Here is a 16,642-nt window from a genome sequence, read left to right on the forward strand (position 1 = left end):
TCTCCACTTCTTTCTTGACAAAAGAAACAACCATTCCCCTCCACCACCATCCTGCTCTATTTTGAAGAACTGGCCCTCATCCTCAACAATTTGTCCTTCAGCCTTTCCCACTTTCTCCAAACTCAGGGGGTAGCCCTGTGTACTCACATGAGCCTGAGTTATGCCTGCCTCTTCACTGGCTACGTAGAACAGTCCACATTCGAAGCCTTCCCCAGCTCTTCCTCTGCTACATTGATGACTGCATTGGTGCTGCTTCATGCACCCATGCAGAGCTCGTCATATTTATTGACTTCAGCTCTAACTTCCACCCTGTCACTTGGTCCATCTCTGGCACCTCCTTAACCTTTCTCAATCCCTCTGTCTCCATCTCTGGAGACAAGCTGTCAAATGACATCTTTTATAAACCTACTGATCCCCATGGTTGTCTTGACTATATCTCTTCCCACCCTGTCTCTAGTAAAAATATTCTTTTCTTTTTTTATAGTGCCCTCACCTCCATTGCAACTGTTCCCCATTCGCAGCTTTCTATTCTAGGATATCAGAGATGTCCTCCTGCTTCAAAGAACGGGCTTTCCTTCCCTCCACTACCGAAGCTGCTTTCACCTGCATCTCCTCCATTTCTCGGACATCCACGCTCCCCCCATATTTAATAGAGGTAGAGTTCCTCTTGCCCTTGCCCGCCACCCATCGGCCTCTGCATCCAGCACATTATCCTCCACAACTTCCGCCATCTCCAAAGGGATCCTTTAACTCCCTCCCACCCTCCGCTTTGCAATTCCCTAATCTATTCGTCCCCACTAATCTCCCTCCTGCAAGGGGCCAAAGTGCCACACCTGCCCATACACCTCCTCTCCCGCATCAATTCAGCTTCCCAAGTGGTCCTTCCAGGTGAGGCAGCACTTCACCTGTGAATCTACTGGGACCATCCATTGTGCTTGGTGCTCCCAGTGTAGCCTGGTGAGACCCGTCGTAAATTGGGTCGTAATCGAGCACCTCGCTGCAGCCGCCGCAAGTGGAATTTCCCGGTGGCCAGGCAGTTTAATTCTGATTCCCATTCCCGTTCTGTCATGCCCATCCATGACCTCCTCTTGTGCCAAGATGAGGCTGCCCTCACAGTGGAGGAGCAACGCCTTATACTCTGACTTGGTAGCCCCCAACCTCATGGCATGAAAAATGATCTCTCTTTCCGGTAAAAAAAAAACTCACCCCCCCCCCCCCCCACTTCCTCTAATCCCCACTCTGACCTGTCACCTCTTCTCACCTATCCCTTCCCCCGGAGTCCCTTCGTCCTTCCCTTTCTCCTATGGCCCACTCTCCTTTCTTAACAGATTCCTGTTCCTCCAGCTCTTGATCTTCCCCACACACCTATCACCTTCCAACTGGCCTTCCCTTCCCCCCACCTTTTCACTCCGGCATCTTCTCCCTTCCTTCCCAGTCCTGGAGAAGAGACTTGGCCCAAAACATCGACTGTTTATTCATTTCCGTAGGTGCTGACTGACCTGCTGAGCTCCTCCTGCATTTCGTATGCGTTGCCTTGGAGTACTATGAGCAGTTTTGGGCCTCTTATATAAAAGAGAATTTGCTGGCATTGGAGGGGGTCCAGAGAAAGCTCACAAGAACGTTTCTGGGAATAAAAGGATTAATGTTTGAGGGGCGTCTGATGGCTCTGGACCTGTACTCATTAGAATGAGGGGGAGATCTTATTGAAACCTGTCAAATATTGAAAGAGGTGGGGAGGATTTTCCTATATTGAAAGAGCCAAAGACCAGAGGGCACAGCTTCAGAATACAGAGATATCTCTTTATAAAGGAGATGAAAAGGAATTTCTTTAGCCAGAGCGTGGAATTTATTACTACAGATGGCTGAGTAGGCCAAGTCAATAGACAGTAGGTGCTGGAGTAGGCCATTTGGCCCTTCTAGCCAGCACCGCCATTCACTGTGATCATGGCTGATCATACACAATCAGTACCCTGTTCCTGCCCTCTCCCCATATCCCTTGACCCCGCTATCTATAAGATCTCTATCTAACTCTCTCTTGAATGCATCCAGAGACTTGGCCTCCACTGCCTTCTGGGGCAGAGCATTCCACATATCCACCACTCTCTGGGCAAAAAAATCTTTCCGCATCTCTGTTCTAAGTGGCCTACCCCTTATTCTTAAACTGTGGCCTCTAGCTCTGGACTCACCCATCAGCGGGAACATGCTTCCTGCCTCCAGTGTGTCCAATTCCTTAATAATCTTATATGTTTAAATCAGATCCCCTCTCATTCTTCTAAATTCCAGTGTATACAAGCCCAGTCGCTCCAATCTTTCAATATAAGTCGCTCCAATCTTTCAACATAGGTACGTTTACAGATAAGTCATAGATACATCATTAGATATGTTTGAAGTGGAGGTTGATAGGTTGATGATTTTGTTAGGATATTAGAGTTTACAGGGAAGAGGCAAAGAGAGAGATAATAAATCAGCCATGATGGAATGGTGAAGTTGACTCGATGGGCTGAATGGCTTAATTATGCTCCTATGTTTTATGGTCTTCTATGGACTGTGTTGTGAGTAATCAGCACAAAGATTGGAGCAAGGGGCATGAGTGCTGAAAGTTAAGAAGGCTCATTCACTCTGAGCCATAACTGGACATATGTATACGAGTGGTTTGGATCCATTATGAAATGATCAAACTCAAGTTTGTGTAGGACAGCAAGCACACTGGAGAATGTGGCTTGAGCATTGTATTCACTAAAACTGCAGAAAAAAAGATTAGCTTTATTTGTCACACGTTCATTGGAACATCAAAACGCGGAGTGAAATGCATCAAATCAAATGTGCTGACAACGAGTGACACCCAATTCCGGTGCCAGCATAGCGTGCCCACAAGTCACTAACCCCAGCCCCTACTGTATGTCTTTGGACTGTGGGAGGAAACCGAAGCACCCAGGGGGCAATAGACAGTAGGTGCAGGAGTAGGCCATTCGGCCCTTCGAGCCAGCACCACCATTCAATGTGATCATGGCTGATCATGCACAATCAGTACCCCGTTCCTGCCTTCTCCCCATATCCCTTCACTCCGCTATCTTTAAGAGCTCTGTCTAACTCTTTCTTGAAAGCATCCGGAGAATTGGCCTCCACTGCCTTCTGAGGCAGAGCATTCCATAGATCCACAACTCTCTGGGTGAAAAAGTTTTTCCTCAACTCTATTCTAAATGGCCTACCCCTTATTCTTAAACTGCGGCCTCTGGTTCTGGACTCCCCCAACATCGGGAACATGTTTCCTGCCTCTAGCGTGTCCAATCCCTTAATAATCTTATATGTTTCAATCAGATCCCCTCTCATCTTTCTAAATTCCAGTGTATAAAGCCCATATTCAGTATACAACATACAGGCCAATCAGATCTTACAGCTGGCGCTGTAAGGGTTTACGCGAACTGCTACACTACCATGGCATCCCAAAGTATAACTTTCTGCCTGCAAGGTGACCTCGATCAGCTGGTAAAATGTGCAGAAAAAATGGCAGCTGGAATTTAATACAGACAGCTGTGAGTGCTGCACTTTGGGAGGGCATACACAGTGAACCGCAGGGCTTTGGGGTATAGCATAGGACAAACTGATCTGTGAATGCAACTCCATAACTCCTTCACAGTGGCAGCACGGGTCGATAGGGTTGTAGAGAGAGATTTTGGCACATTCACATTCATACATCAAAGTACTGAGTGCAGGAGTTGGGACATTATGTTGAAGACATAGAAGAGATTGGTGAGGCCTGATTTGGATGCCGTTTTGGTCACCCACCTAGAGGAAAGGTATAAATAAGATTGAATGAGCGCAGAGAAAACTTACAAGGAAGTTTCCGGGGGCTTGAGAACCTGAGTTACAGGGAAAGCTGGAATTTATTCCCTGGAGTGTAGAACAAGGGGAAATTTGATGGAAGTGCACAAAATTTTGAGGGGTATAGATAGGGTAAATAGATGCAGGATGTTTACCCTCAGGTTGGGTGAGACTAGAACAAGAGGTCATAGGCTTAGGGTGAAAGGGGAAATATTGAAGGGGAACTTCTTCACTCAGAGGATGGCGTGACTCTAGAGTAAGCTACCAGTGGAAGTGGTAGATGTGGGTTCACTTGTAACAGTTAGGAGATGTTCCGATAGGTACACAGTCTGGGTGCAGCTTGATGGGATTAGGCAGAAAATTTGTCTAGTATGGTCTGGATGGGCTGAAAGGCCTGCTTCTGGGCTGTAGTCCTCTATGACTCTGAAGAGTCTGGACGTGGAGTACTGCGTATAATTTTGGTCAACCTGTTATAGAAAAGATGTGATTAACTGGAAAGAGCGCAGTGAAGATTTATGGAGATGTTACCAGGATTGGAGAGGTTGGCTGAGTTAAGACTTTATCCATTGGACCTTAAGAGAATGAGAGGCAAGCAGATAGAAGTATTTGAAATTATGGGAGACATACATAAGGTATATGGTAACGGTCTTTTGCCTGGGGTGGGAGAATCCACAACTAGGGGCATAGGTTTAGTGTGAGAGGGGGCAGATTTAAAAGGCATTTTTATCACACAGAGGATGGTGAGTATATTGAATAAGCTGCCAGAGGGAGTGGTTAAGGCGGGTCGAAATGTATCACTTGCGAAGCACTTGGATAGGTGCATGGAGGGGTAAGGCTTCGAGGGATATTGGCTGAACTCAGGAAATTGGGACTAGCTGAGTGGGCACTGTAGTCAGCATTGGCTGGATGGGCCAAAGGGCCTGTATCTGTACTGTATGTGTCTGTGACTCAATTACTGTAACTGTGGAAAGGAAGTGAAAGAAAACATTGTCATATGTAGGGAGCATCACAATTCTTATGCACATAACAAAAATCATTTGGAGAGAGGTTGTGGGTGTACGGGCAGGAGAAATTTTCTTCTGATTTCTGGAAAAACGGGCTGAAAAATGGTGGATGGAATTTAATGCAGACAAGTGTGTGGTGTTGCATTTTGGGAGCACAAACCAGGGTAGGATTTACACAGTGAATGGTAGGATACTGAGGAGTGTCGTAGACAGAGGAATCTGGGAATACTGATCCATAATTCCTTGGAATTGGCATCACAGGAAGACAGGATTGTAAAGAGAACTTTTGGGACCTTGGCCTTCATCAATCAGAGACCAAATTGTGTGGAGTTCTGCTCGCCTCCATACAGGAAAGAAATCGATAAGGTTGGAAGCATACAGAGAACGTTTACAAGGATGTTGCCAGGACTTTAGGATGAGTTCTAGGGAAAGGTTGACTAGGTTAGGACTTCATTTCCCTGGAGCATTGGAGAATGAGGCGAGTTTCGATAGAGGTATACAAAATTGTGAAGGGTATAGATGGGGTAAATGCAAGCAGGCTTTCTCCACTGAGGTTTGATGAGACTAGAACTAGAGGTCATGGGTTAGGGGTGAAAGGGGTTAGAGGAACCGGAGGGGGAAACTGCTTCATGCCGAGGGTGATGAGAATGCAGAACGAGCTGGATGCAGGTTCAATTGCAACATTTAAGAGAAATTTGAATAAGTACATGGATGGGAGAGGTATAGAGGGCTGTAGCCCAGGTGCATGCCAATGGGACTAAGTAGAATAACAGTTTGGAACAGAGTAGGTAAGTCTAGGATACCTTTCTGTGCCGTTGTACCTAGACTCTAAGAAACTATGGTACCTATTATGGGGAAGTCTGTCCCAGTCAATATAGGTTACTTTATCCCCTCAGTTGACATCTGAAAGAGGTGTTATCTGGTCACTTACCATTACTATGAGTAGGACATTGCTGAGCACAGCCTTGCTATCACATTCCATACAACGCAACAATACTCCAATCGGAGAATGCATCACTGGCTGTGAAGTGCTTTGGGATACCCTCATGTCATAAACACATAAAAGCAAATTGGAATCTTCCTTTCGTACCTCAGTTATTCACCTGATGAGTATGGTTTCAATAGTAATTTATGGCCATTCGTCCTTTGGACTGGCAAAGTCTATTTACAACCCAGTTCAAAAGCTGTTGACAGGGAATTGTCTCCTTATATGACAAAGCAAGGCTTTAAAATTTTATGGTTCAATAATTTTCTACATTGCTTCCAAACCTCTTCAGTCAGTTTAAAGAACTGCTACCAAGAGAGAGGAAAAATGTAAAAAAAAACATTAAACATTTTTTATTTTTGTGTGCACAGCTTTTGAGCTAAGAAGCCACTCTTCTACATGTTGAAAGATAAAAGGTTTTTGATCTACGGTCAGTGGCCACCTGTACACCTGCCCATTAAGGCAAATACTTAATCAGCCAATCATGAGGCAGCAACTCAATGCATAAAAGCATGCAGACATGGCCAAGAGGTTCAGTTGTTGCTCAGACAAAACATCAGAATGAGGAAGAAGTGTGATCTAAGAGACTTTGACCATGGAATGGTTGTTGTCGGATTGTTGGTGCCAGATGGGGTGGTTTGAGTATCTCAGAAAGTGCTGATCTCCTGGGATTTTCGCGCACGACAGTTTCTAGAGTTTACAGAGAATGGTGTGAAAAACAAATAAAAAACATCCAGCGAGCAGCAGTTCTGTGGGTGAAAATGGCTCGTTAATGAGAGAGGTCAGAGGAGAATGGCCAGACTGGTTCAAGCTACCAGGAAGGTGACAGTACTCAAATGACCATGTGTTACATCAACAGTGTGCAAAAGAGCATCTGTGAATGCACAACATGTTGAACCTTCAAGTGGATGGGTCACAGCAGCAGAAGACCATGAACATACACTCAGTGCCCACTTTATTAGCTACACCTAACAAAAGTGGGCACTGAGTGTGTATTTAGAGTTAAGTTCATAAGGGGTGAGGTAGAGCAGAGAAATTAGCTACTCTCAGAATGTAGGTGATACTCTGACTAACCATCACAAATATGGTGAATAAATTTAGGGAAATGTGATGACAGAAATTAATTTGATTATTTTCTCTTTGTCTTTGTTTTTCTTAATGGATCGTTTAACAAAAAATATTGTGTTCTTTTCTGATTCAGCCAGGGGCATTTGCGTATGTATTTGCGAGCAAAGGAGTCACTGTACACATGTTAAAGCTCAAGAAATCACTTCGATAGAGTTATGTAAAGTGTGCAATACTGGAAGAAACACAAATGGTTAATGAGACAGCAGTACAAAGGAAAACTAATGCTTATTATCCACTTAATGAGAGGGTCTGGAGAATGTCAGAGAGAACTGCAGATCTGAAGCATTTCAAAGTAAATTTATTATCAAAGTATGTATACATTGTCATTTAGTACCCTGAGATTCACTTTCATGCAGGTGTTCAGAGTAGAACTAAGAAATACAATTGAACCCATGACAAACTACGTGGAAACAAAGACCAACAAAGTTAAAAGTTTGACGTAAATTTATTATCAAAGTACGTATACCTATGTCACCATACACAACCCTGAGATTCATTTTCTTGTGGGCATACTCAACAAATCTATAGAATAATAACTGTAACAGAATCAATGAAAGACCACCCAACTAGGGTGTTCAACTAGAGTGCAGAAGGCAACAAACTGAGCAAATACAAAATGAAAAAAATAATAATAATATTAAATAAATCAGCAATAAATATTCGTAATATGAGATGCAGCGTCCTTGAAGGAGAGTTCATTGGTTTTTGGAACATTTCAATGATGAGGCAAGTAAAGATGAGTGAAGTTATCCCTCTGGTTCAAGAGTCTGATGGTTGAGGGGTGGTAACTGTTCCTGAACCTGGTGGAGTGAGTCCTGGGGCTCTTGTACCTTCTTCCTGATGGCGCCTAGTGAAAAAAGAACACGACCTGGGTGGTAGGGGTCCCTGATGATGGGTGTTGCTTTTCTGAGATACTGTTTTGTGTAAATGTGCTCAGTGGTTGGGTGGACTTTACCTGGGATGGGCTGGGCCGTATCCATTTTTTTTTGGAGGATTTTTCATTCAAGGGCATTGATGTCTCCATGCCAACAAACAGCCAATGTGCAAAAGAAGCAAAAGAATACTAGCAAGCGCAAATAATGATAAAGCTAATGTTATTATAATAATAATAAATAAGTAAATAAGTAATACTGAGAACATGAATTTGAAAGTGATGCACCATCAATAACTCTTGGAGATGTAGCAGCAATTGACCACCACACTACATCCTGGAGACTGAGGCTGGGGCGGAGTCCCTAATCGCCTTTATACTGGGGTCTGTGGGAGGAGCCACGGTCAGTGGGAGGAGCCACAGGAGCAGTCAGCAGGGGGGGCGTGAAAAGACAGGTATATGTAGTTCACCACAGAAAGTGAGTCCATAGGTTGTGCATTCAGTTCAGAGTTGAGGAGAGTGAAGTCATCCACACTGGTTCAGGAGCACGATGGCTGAAGAGTAACAACTGTTCCTGAACCTTCATGCCATCCTCTCTCTCTTTCTCTCACCCTCTCGATGACCCAGTCCCTACCTTCTTCAAATTTTAGACCTGGCACTAGTCATGATACTAGATTAGGCACTAAAACAAGATTCCTACTCGCAAAAAGAAATAGTCTCTTTCTATGCATTTCAAAACCCTTTCCCATAGCATTTGGTACCTGTGCCTGCCCACTGATCTCCCTTTCCCCAGACAAAGAAGTATTCATCAGTCCTGATGAAGGGCCTCAGCCCAAAATGTCAACTCTTTTCCATAATGCTACCTGGCCTGCTGAGTTCCTCCAGCATTTTAAGTGTAATGCTTGGATTTCCAGCATCTGCAGGTATTCTCATGCTTTATGTATTCATCTCAAGCCTGTACACGTGTACTCTTTTAACTTCTCAAATCAATACCCCTTCACATTATAAACATCCATTTGAAGCTAGCGTATACCCCGGAAGAATCCCATTTAACTCTTTCCTTACAGATCTTCTCCAGAAGGGGGAGACAGTCAATTGGAATGGATGGTAAAGATCACAGTGGTAAAGAGTTAATAGGGTCAATCCTACCAACCAGGTCCTTGGCCAAAGCCTTCTGGACGTCCTGATGAACACACCAAATGCTCTAGGAACTCAGCAAATCAGGAAGCATCCATGGAGGGAAATAAACAATCAACATTTCTGTGTGTGTGTGTGTGTGTGTGTGTGTGTGTGTGTGTGTGTGTGTGTGTGTGTGTGTGTGTGTGTGTGTGTGTGTGTGTGTGTGTGTGTGTGTGTGTGTGTGTGTGTGTGTGTGTGTGTGTGTGTGTGTTGCTCCGGCTTTCCAGCATCTCCTGTGTTTGTAAATGTCCTGAGGTTTGTAAATTGTCTGCAAGGATGCTGATATGAAGTATTGGATGTCGCAGATATTCCTTTATCAGGATTGCCCCCATCCCAATTGGGATTTGCTTCTCCTTATATTGTTGCTTGTTCATCTCCAGGTTGCAAGGGAAAGGCAGCCTGAAACCGAGGAATACTAGCATGGAAGCTCTCTGGAATGCAAGCCGCATCCTGGCCCGGTGGGAATAATAGCAGAGATATTCCCTGTCCACAGGGTTCCCTTGAAGGGCTCAGTGGGGAGCCAAGCCCATTAAAATGCCGATGCTGATGAATTGGATCGATGTCCTACATTCAACCCCAGACATTGTTCACGCTGAATGTGCATGTGTAGGGAAACCAGGTCAAAGAGGAAGCTGTTTAGCCGTGGTGTCAGGCATGAACTCCTTTCACTACCTTGGATTTTGTCTGGGATATACCTTTAGAGCATAACACATCCCAACACAGCGCAGGCCCTTGTGTCGACCTTTTATCCTACTCTAGGATCAATCTAATTCTTCCCTCCTACATAGCCCTCCATTTCTTTAGCATTCATGTGCCTATCTAAAAGTTTCTTAAATGCCCCTAGTGCATCTGCCTCTTCCATCACCCTGACAGTGCATTCCACACACTCACCACTCTGTGCAAACACTTACCCCTGAAATTTCCTCTATACTTTCCTAAGATCACCTTAAAATTGTGCCCCCTCACATTAGCCATTTCCACCCTGGGAAAAAGTCTGCGACTATCCATTCAATCTATGCCTCTCATCATCTTGTTCACCTCTATCAAGTCACCTCTCATCCTCCTTCACTCCAGAGAGGAACGCCCTACCTCGCTCAGCCTATCCTCATAAGACATGCTCTCTAATCCAGGCAGCATCCTGGTGAATCTCCTCTGCATTCTCTCTAAAGATGACACATCCTTTCTATAACATTGTGACCATTTTAAGTGTGATCTAACCAGGGTTTTATGGAGTCGCAGCTCTTGAACTCCATCTCCAGACTAAAGAACACCAATAAACCACAAACTATCTTAACCACCCCATCAACTTGCAAAGCAACTTTCGGGATCTATGGACGTGGACACCAAAATCCCTCTGTTAAGAATCTTGCTATTAACACCATAGTCTGCCTTCAAATTTTGACCCTCCAATGGTATCTACTTCACAATTTTCTAGTTTGAACTCCATCTGCCACTTCTCAGCTGAGCTCTGCATTCTGCTAATATTCCACTGTAATCCATGAAAAACTTCACTATCCACAAATCAAACCAACATTAGCTGATGAATCAGATCAGAGGCATTCTAGTCTGGCATCCTAGAGGTCCAGGTATGATTTCCAAGTGACTTACAAGTGGCCATTCTGGACTAAGCTTGAATCAATAAAGGTTGCTCGACAGCTGTAGCAGGGCTTGAAAGCGAAGACCTCTTATGAAGTGACAGAGCTGACAACAGGGCTTTGTCTCCAGATGAGCTTAATGCCTTCTATGCTTGCTTTGACCATCAAAACATGGAAGAACCATTACGAACCCCCATAGCCCTTGATGATCCTGTGATTTCAGTCTCTGAAGCCGACATCAGGAGGGTGAACCTATGGAAAGGATCCAGCCCAGAAAGGGTACCAGACAGAGTACTAAAGATCTATGCTGATCAATTGGCAAAGAGTGCTCACTGACATCTTTAATCTTATGCTTCGACAGTCTGAGGTACCGATCTATTTTAAGCAGGCCTCAATTATACCGGTGCCTAAGAAGAGCACGATAACCTGCCTTAATGACTATCATCCAGTTGCAGTTACATCCATAGTGATGAAGTGTTTTGAGAGGTTGGTGATGAAACATATCAACTCCTGCCTGAGAAGCAACTTGGATCCGCTCCGATTTGCCTACCAGAGCAATAGGTCCACAGCAGATGCCATCTCACTGGCTCTTCCCTCAACCCTGAACACCTGGACAGCAAAGATGCACACGTCAGAATGCTCTTTATCAACAGCAGCTCGGCATTCAATACCATCATCCCCTCAAGACTAATCAATAACCTTTAAGACCTTGGCCATAAGACCTCTTCGTTCAATTGGATCCTCCATTTCCTCACTTGAAGACCCCAACCAGTTTAGATTTCCAACAACATCTCCTCAACAATCTCCATCTGCATAGGTGCATCACAACGCTGTGTGGTTAGACCCTGCTCTGCTCACTTTACACTTTCATCTGTAGGACTAAGCACAGCTCTGATGCCATATCTACATTTGCTGACAAACAACACTGACATACGATGAATCAAAGGTGGTGACAAATCAGCATATAGGACGGAGACTGAAAATCTGTCCGAGTGGTACCACAACTCAAAGTCAGCAAAACCAAGGAGCTGATTATTGACCTTAGGAAGAAGAAATTGAAGGTCCATGAGCCAAACCTTATCAGGTGATCAGAGGTGGACAGGGTCAGCAACTATAAATTCCTCAGTGTTATTATTTCAGAGGACCCGTCATGGGCCCAGCACGTAAGTGTAGTTATAAAGAAGGTACAACAGTGCGAAGATTTGGCATGACATCTATAACTTTGACAATCCTCTATATATGTGTGGTGGAGAGTATATTGACTGGCTGCATCACAGCCAGGTATGGAAGCACCAATGCCCTTGAGCAAAAAGAAGTGATTGATAGGCCCACTTCATTATGGGTAAAGCTCTCCCCTCTATTGAGCAACCTACACGGAGTGTTGTTGCAAGAAAGCAGCATCCATCATCAGGATCCCCACCACCCAGTTAATGCTTTCTTCTGGCTGCTGCTATCAGGAAGAAGGTACAGGAGATTCAAGACTCATACCAGGAGGTTCAGGAACAGATATTACCTCTCAACCATCAAGCTTCTGAAAGCGAGGGGGTAACTTCATTCAACTTCACTCACCCCATCACTGAATTGTCCCCACAACCTATGAACTCACTTTCAAAGACTCTTTATCTCATATTCTCAATATTTATTTCTTATATATATATTTTTGCCTTCTTTTTGTATTTACAAAGTCTGTTGCCTTTTGCACACAGGTCGTCTGCCCTGTTGGTTTGGTCTCAGGGTTGTATATGGTGACATATACGTAATTTGTTAATAAATTTACTTTGAACTTTGACTTCATCAAAACACTCCCATGAAAATTTAACACTTTCAGAATGAGAAAATCATGATAAACATGTTATTCATTTTGGAAGCAAGAAACTTAATATAATGCCTTCAAGACCATTAAATAACACAAGTGTTATTCCAGCTGAAGGAGTATTATGACCCAGGGAGAAGGTTCAGGAGCCTAAAAGAGCATATTCAACATTTAGAAATATCTTAATACCCTCCACCATCAGATTTCTGAATAGCCCATGAACCCATGAACATTTCTTCACAATGATGTTCTCTTTTTGCAAAATATTTTATATTTCTCACTGCAGCTTACAGTTTTTTAATGTATTGTATTAGGGTTAAGGTTAGGGTTAGGGTTAATATTTGGGTATTGCACTGTCCTGCTGCCACAAAACAACAAATTCCACAACATATGCTAGTGATAATAATCCTGCTTCTGATTCACATTCTGATTCTATTTGCAGAAGAGAAGTGCCCTTATGAATGTCTTTTAAAATCCCCATATACTAAATGTGACCAAAGATTAAGTAGTCTGGTGTTACAGTAGGGAAAGTCATCTCATCAGCGAAGATAAGGTTCAAGTCAATGTCTTGCAGATAAAGAGAGAAGTAGCTTTAGTTCTGTTACTCGGGCTCTAGATCTTCCTGTCCAGACCTGGTGATGTATGTATAAGGTACACCTACAATGCTGTAGATATTGGAGTTAGATTCCCCATTCATGGTGAATTGCATGATCCGATTGCTCCTAAAACTTTGGACGCCAGTGCTTGAAATGGAAAGGAAACCACAGTCACTCAGGTCTTCAAGCATAAACTTCTAGGGAATAACCTAACACATAAGACCATCTGGCAGAGGAGCAGAATTAGGCCATTCAGCCCATCAAGTCAGCTCTGCCACTCCATCATGGCTGATTTATTTATTTAGTTATCGAGATACAGTGCAGAATAGGCCCTTCTGGCCCTTCAAATCATGTCTGCTAGAAATCCCTGAATTTAATCCTGGCCTAATCACTGGACAATTTAAAATGACCAATTCACCTACCAACCAGTACGTCTTTGGACTGTGGGAGAAAACTGGAGCACCTGGATTCACGTGGACCCATGCATTCACAGGGAGAATGTACAAATTCCTTCCAGACAGTGGTGGGAATTGAAAATGGGTTGCTGCTCCTGTAAAGTGTTGTGATACCCACTATGCTGTCATGCCACCCTTTCAACCCCATTCTCCTGCGTTCTCCCCCTAACGTTTGACGCAGTTCCTAAATTAAGAACCTATTAACCTCCACTTTAAGTGTACCCAATGACTCAGCCTCCACAACCATCTGTGGCAATTCCTCCTCATGTCTGTTCTAAGGAGACGTCCTTCTATTTTGAGGCTGTATACTGTCCTAGACACCCACTCCATGTCCACTCTATCTAAGCCTTCCAATATTCGATAGGTTTCCATGAGATACCCTTTTCAGCAAGTACAGACCCACCAGGTCTGTGCTGACCATTACTAACTCTACATTGGCCATGATAGCCTTGTGGTTAGCACATCGCTTTATAGTACAGGTGACTGGGGTTCAATTCCCGCCACTGCCTGTAAGGAGTTTGTATGTTCTCCCCATGAATGTGTGGGTTTCCTCCGGATGTTCCGGTTTCCTCCCACAGTCCATAGGTGTCCTGTAATTAGGCTACATTAAATTGGGGGATTGCTGGGCGGCATGTGCACAATAACAGTTGAGCCCTTCTCACTGAAGTTACAGCTCAAAGTTGTTTCAGCAGCAATTTTGTGCACTTCTGAGTTGCATTATTTTTGTATTTAAGTTCAATGTTCATTCCTCATTATTTTCAAAATATGTACTGTACATACTGTCACCAAAGTCAACCCTGAGATTCATTTTCTTGCAGTCATTCAAAGGTTCAAAGGGTCATTTATTATAAAAACATGTTTCATATACAACTCTGAAATTTGTCTTCTCCAGATAGCCACAAAACAAAGAAAGGACATGAAAATCGTTTGAGAGAAATATCAAACCAAAACCCACCCCCCGTACAAAAAGGATCATCAACCCCCAAAACACCCCTCCACCTGCACAAAACAGAACAGGATCATCGACCCCCCCAAAAATCAACCCCTCACCCAAACAAAAATCTTACAGAACACAACAGAGCATCAATCCCCCAAGCACCTCCCACTGACACAACAAAATGCAAAAGGAATGTGTAATAAATAAAACATAGAATATAAAAACTGTAATTCGGAAATAGTCCACAGCCCCCAAACACAATAGTCCAACATAGTCATTCATAGTTAAGCAAAAAAAATGGAATCAATGAAAAGCTACACACAAAGATTGACAAAAAACAATGTGCAAAAGAAGACAAATCGTGCAAAAAATTTATAATATTATTTTTTTTAAAAGTAAGTCGTTCTGAGAACATGAGTTGTAGAGTCAGTGAAAGTGAGTCCAGATGTTGTGTTCAGTGTTGTGGTAAGTGAAGTAAAAATCATAATCTATATTTCAACTGTTAATAACAAATGAAGTTTATGCATTAAATAACAGTAATATTCTTGAATTAATAAAATAATCGCCCAGCAGTTGAATGCCACAAACTTCTGTTAGATAGATAGATAGATAGATAGATAGATAGATACTTTATTCATCCCCATGGGGAAATTCAACATTTTTCCAATGTCCCATACACTTGTTGTAGCAAAAACTCATTACAAACAATACTTAACTCAGTAATAATATGATATGCATCTAAATCACTAACTCAAAAAGCATTAATAATAGCTTTTAAAAAGTTCTTAAGTCCTGGCAGTTGAATTGTAAAGCCTAATGGCATTGGGGAGTATTGACCTCTTCATCCTGTCTGAGGAGCATTGCATCGACAGTAACCTGTCGCTGAAACTGCTTCTCTGTCTCTGGATGGTGCTATGTAGAGGATCCTTGTCTTGTTCTGCCTGGTGACCCTATCCCGGTTTGAACTGAAAAGCTGTTCAGGGGCCGTGTTCAGCCTGGGTGACCACACTACGTCCGCACACTGACTCTGCTTTATTCATCTACCACAGGGCACCTTTAATAAGTTTGCTCGACATTAATGTGGTGTAAATATTATTTACTTGTTAACAAAAACATTGCATACAGGAATGGTCTATTCCCTTACCTGATCAGATGTGATTGGAACATAACAGCCTACACCACCGGAGATCTTCTAACCCTGCAGTGGGGGTTGGATGGCTTTTCATGAAGAAGCTGAGTTCACCGGGGTTAACAATCTGACCTACGAATTCATAGAACATAGAACAGTACAGTACAGGAACAGGCCCCTCAATCTACAATGTTGTGCCAAACCAGCTAACAAGTAAATTAAAAAATAACTAATCCCTCCTACCTACACAATGTCCATATCCCTCCATCTTCCTCATATTTGTGTGCCTATCTCAATCTCTCTTAAAAGCCTCTAATGTATTCACCTCTACCACCATACCAAGCAACACATTCCAGGCATCCACCACTCTTTGAGTAAAAACATGCCCCTCACATCGAACTGACCCCCTCTCACCTTCAATACATGCCCTCTGGTATTAGACATTTCTACACTGGGAAAAAGATACTCCCTGTCTGCTCCATCTATGCCTCTCATAATCTTACAAACTTCGATCAGATCTCCCTTCAGCCTCTGATGCTCCAAAGAAAACAACCCAAGTTTTTCCAGCCTCTCCTTATAGCATGTGCCCTCTAAACCAGGCAGAATCCTGGTAAACCTCTTCTGCACCCTCTCCAAAGCTTCAACATCCTTCCTACAGTGGGGCAACCAGAAACATAAGCAATACTCCAATGTGGCTGAACCAAAGTTCTATAAAGTTGCAACATAACCTATTGACTTTTGAATTCAATGTCTCAACTAACAAAATCAACTAAAAAGCATTCCATAGGCTTTCTTGACCACCCTTTCGACCTGTGTAGCCATTTTCAAGGAGCTATGAACCTGGATCCCTTGATCTCTCTGCTTGGCAACACTGTTAAGGAGTTGCTCCTTTCATTTTCCCTACCAAGGTGCAACACCTCACATTCATCTGGGTTAAACTCCATCTGCCATTTCTCTGCCCATATCTGCAACTGATCTATATTGTGCTGTATTCTTTGCCAGTCTTCTACACTATCCATAACACCACCAATCTTTGTATCATCCGCCCACCCACCCAGATTTTCATCCAGGTCATTTATATACACCGAACAGTAGAGATCCCAACACATATTCCTGCATAACACCACT

This window comes from Hemitrygon akajei, chromosome 31, assembly GCF_048418815.1.
Source record: "Hemitrygon akajei chromosome 31, sHemAka1.3, whole genome shotgun sequence".
In the NCBI taxonomy this organism is placed as follows: Eukaryota; Metazoa; Chordata; class Chondrichthyes; order Myliobatiformes; family Dasyatidae; genus Hemitrygon; species Hemitrygon akajei.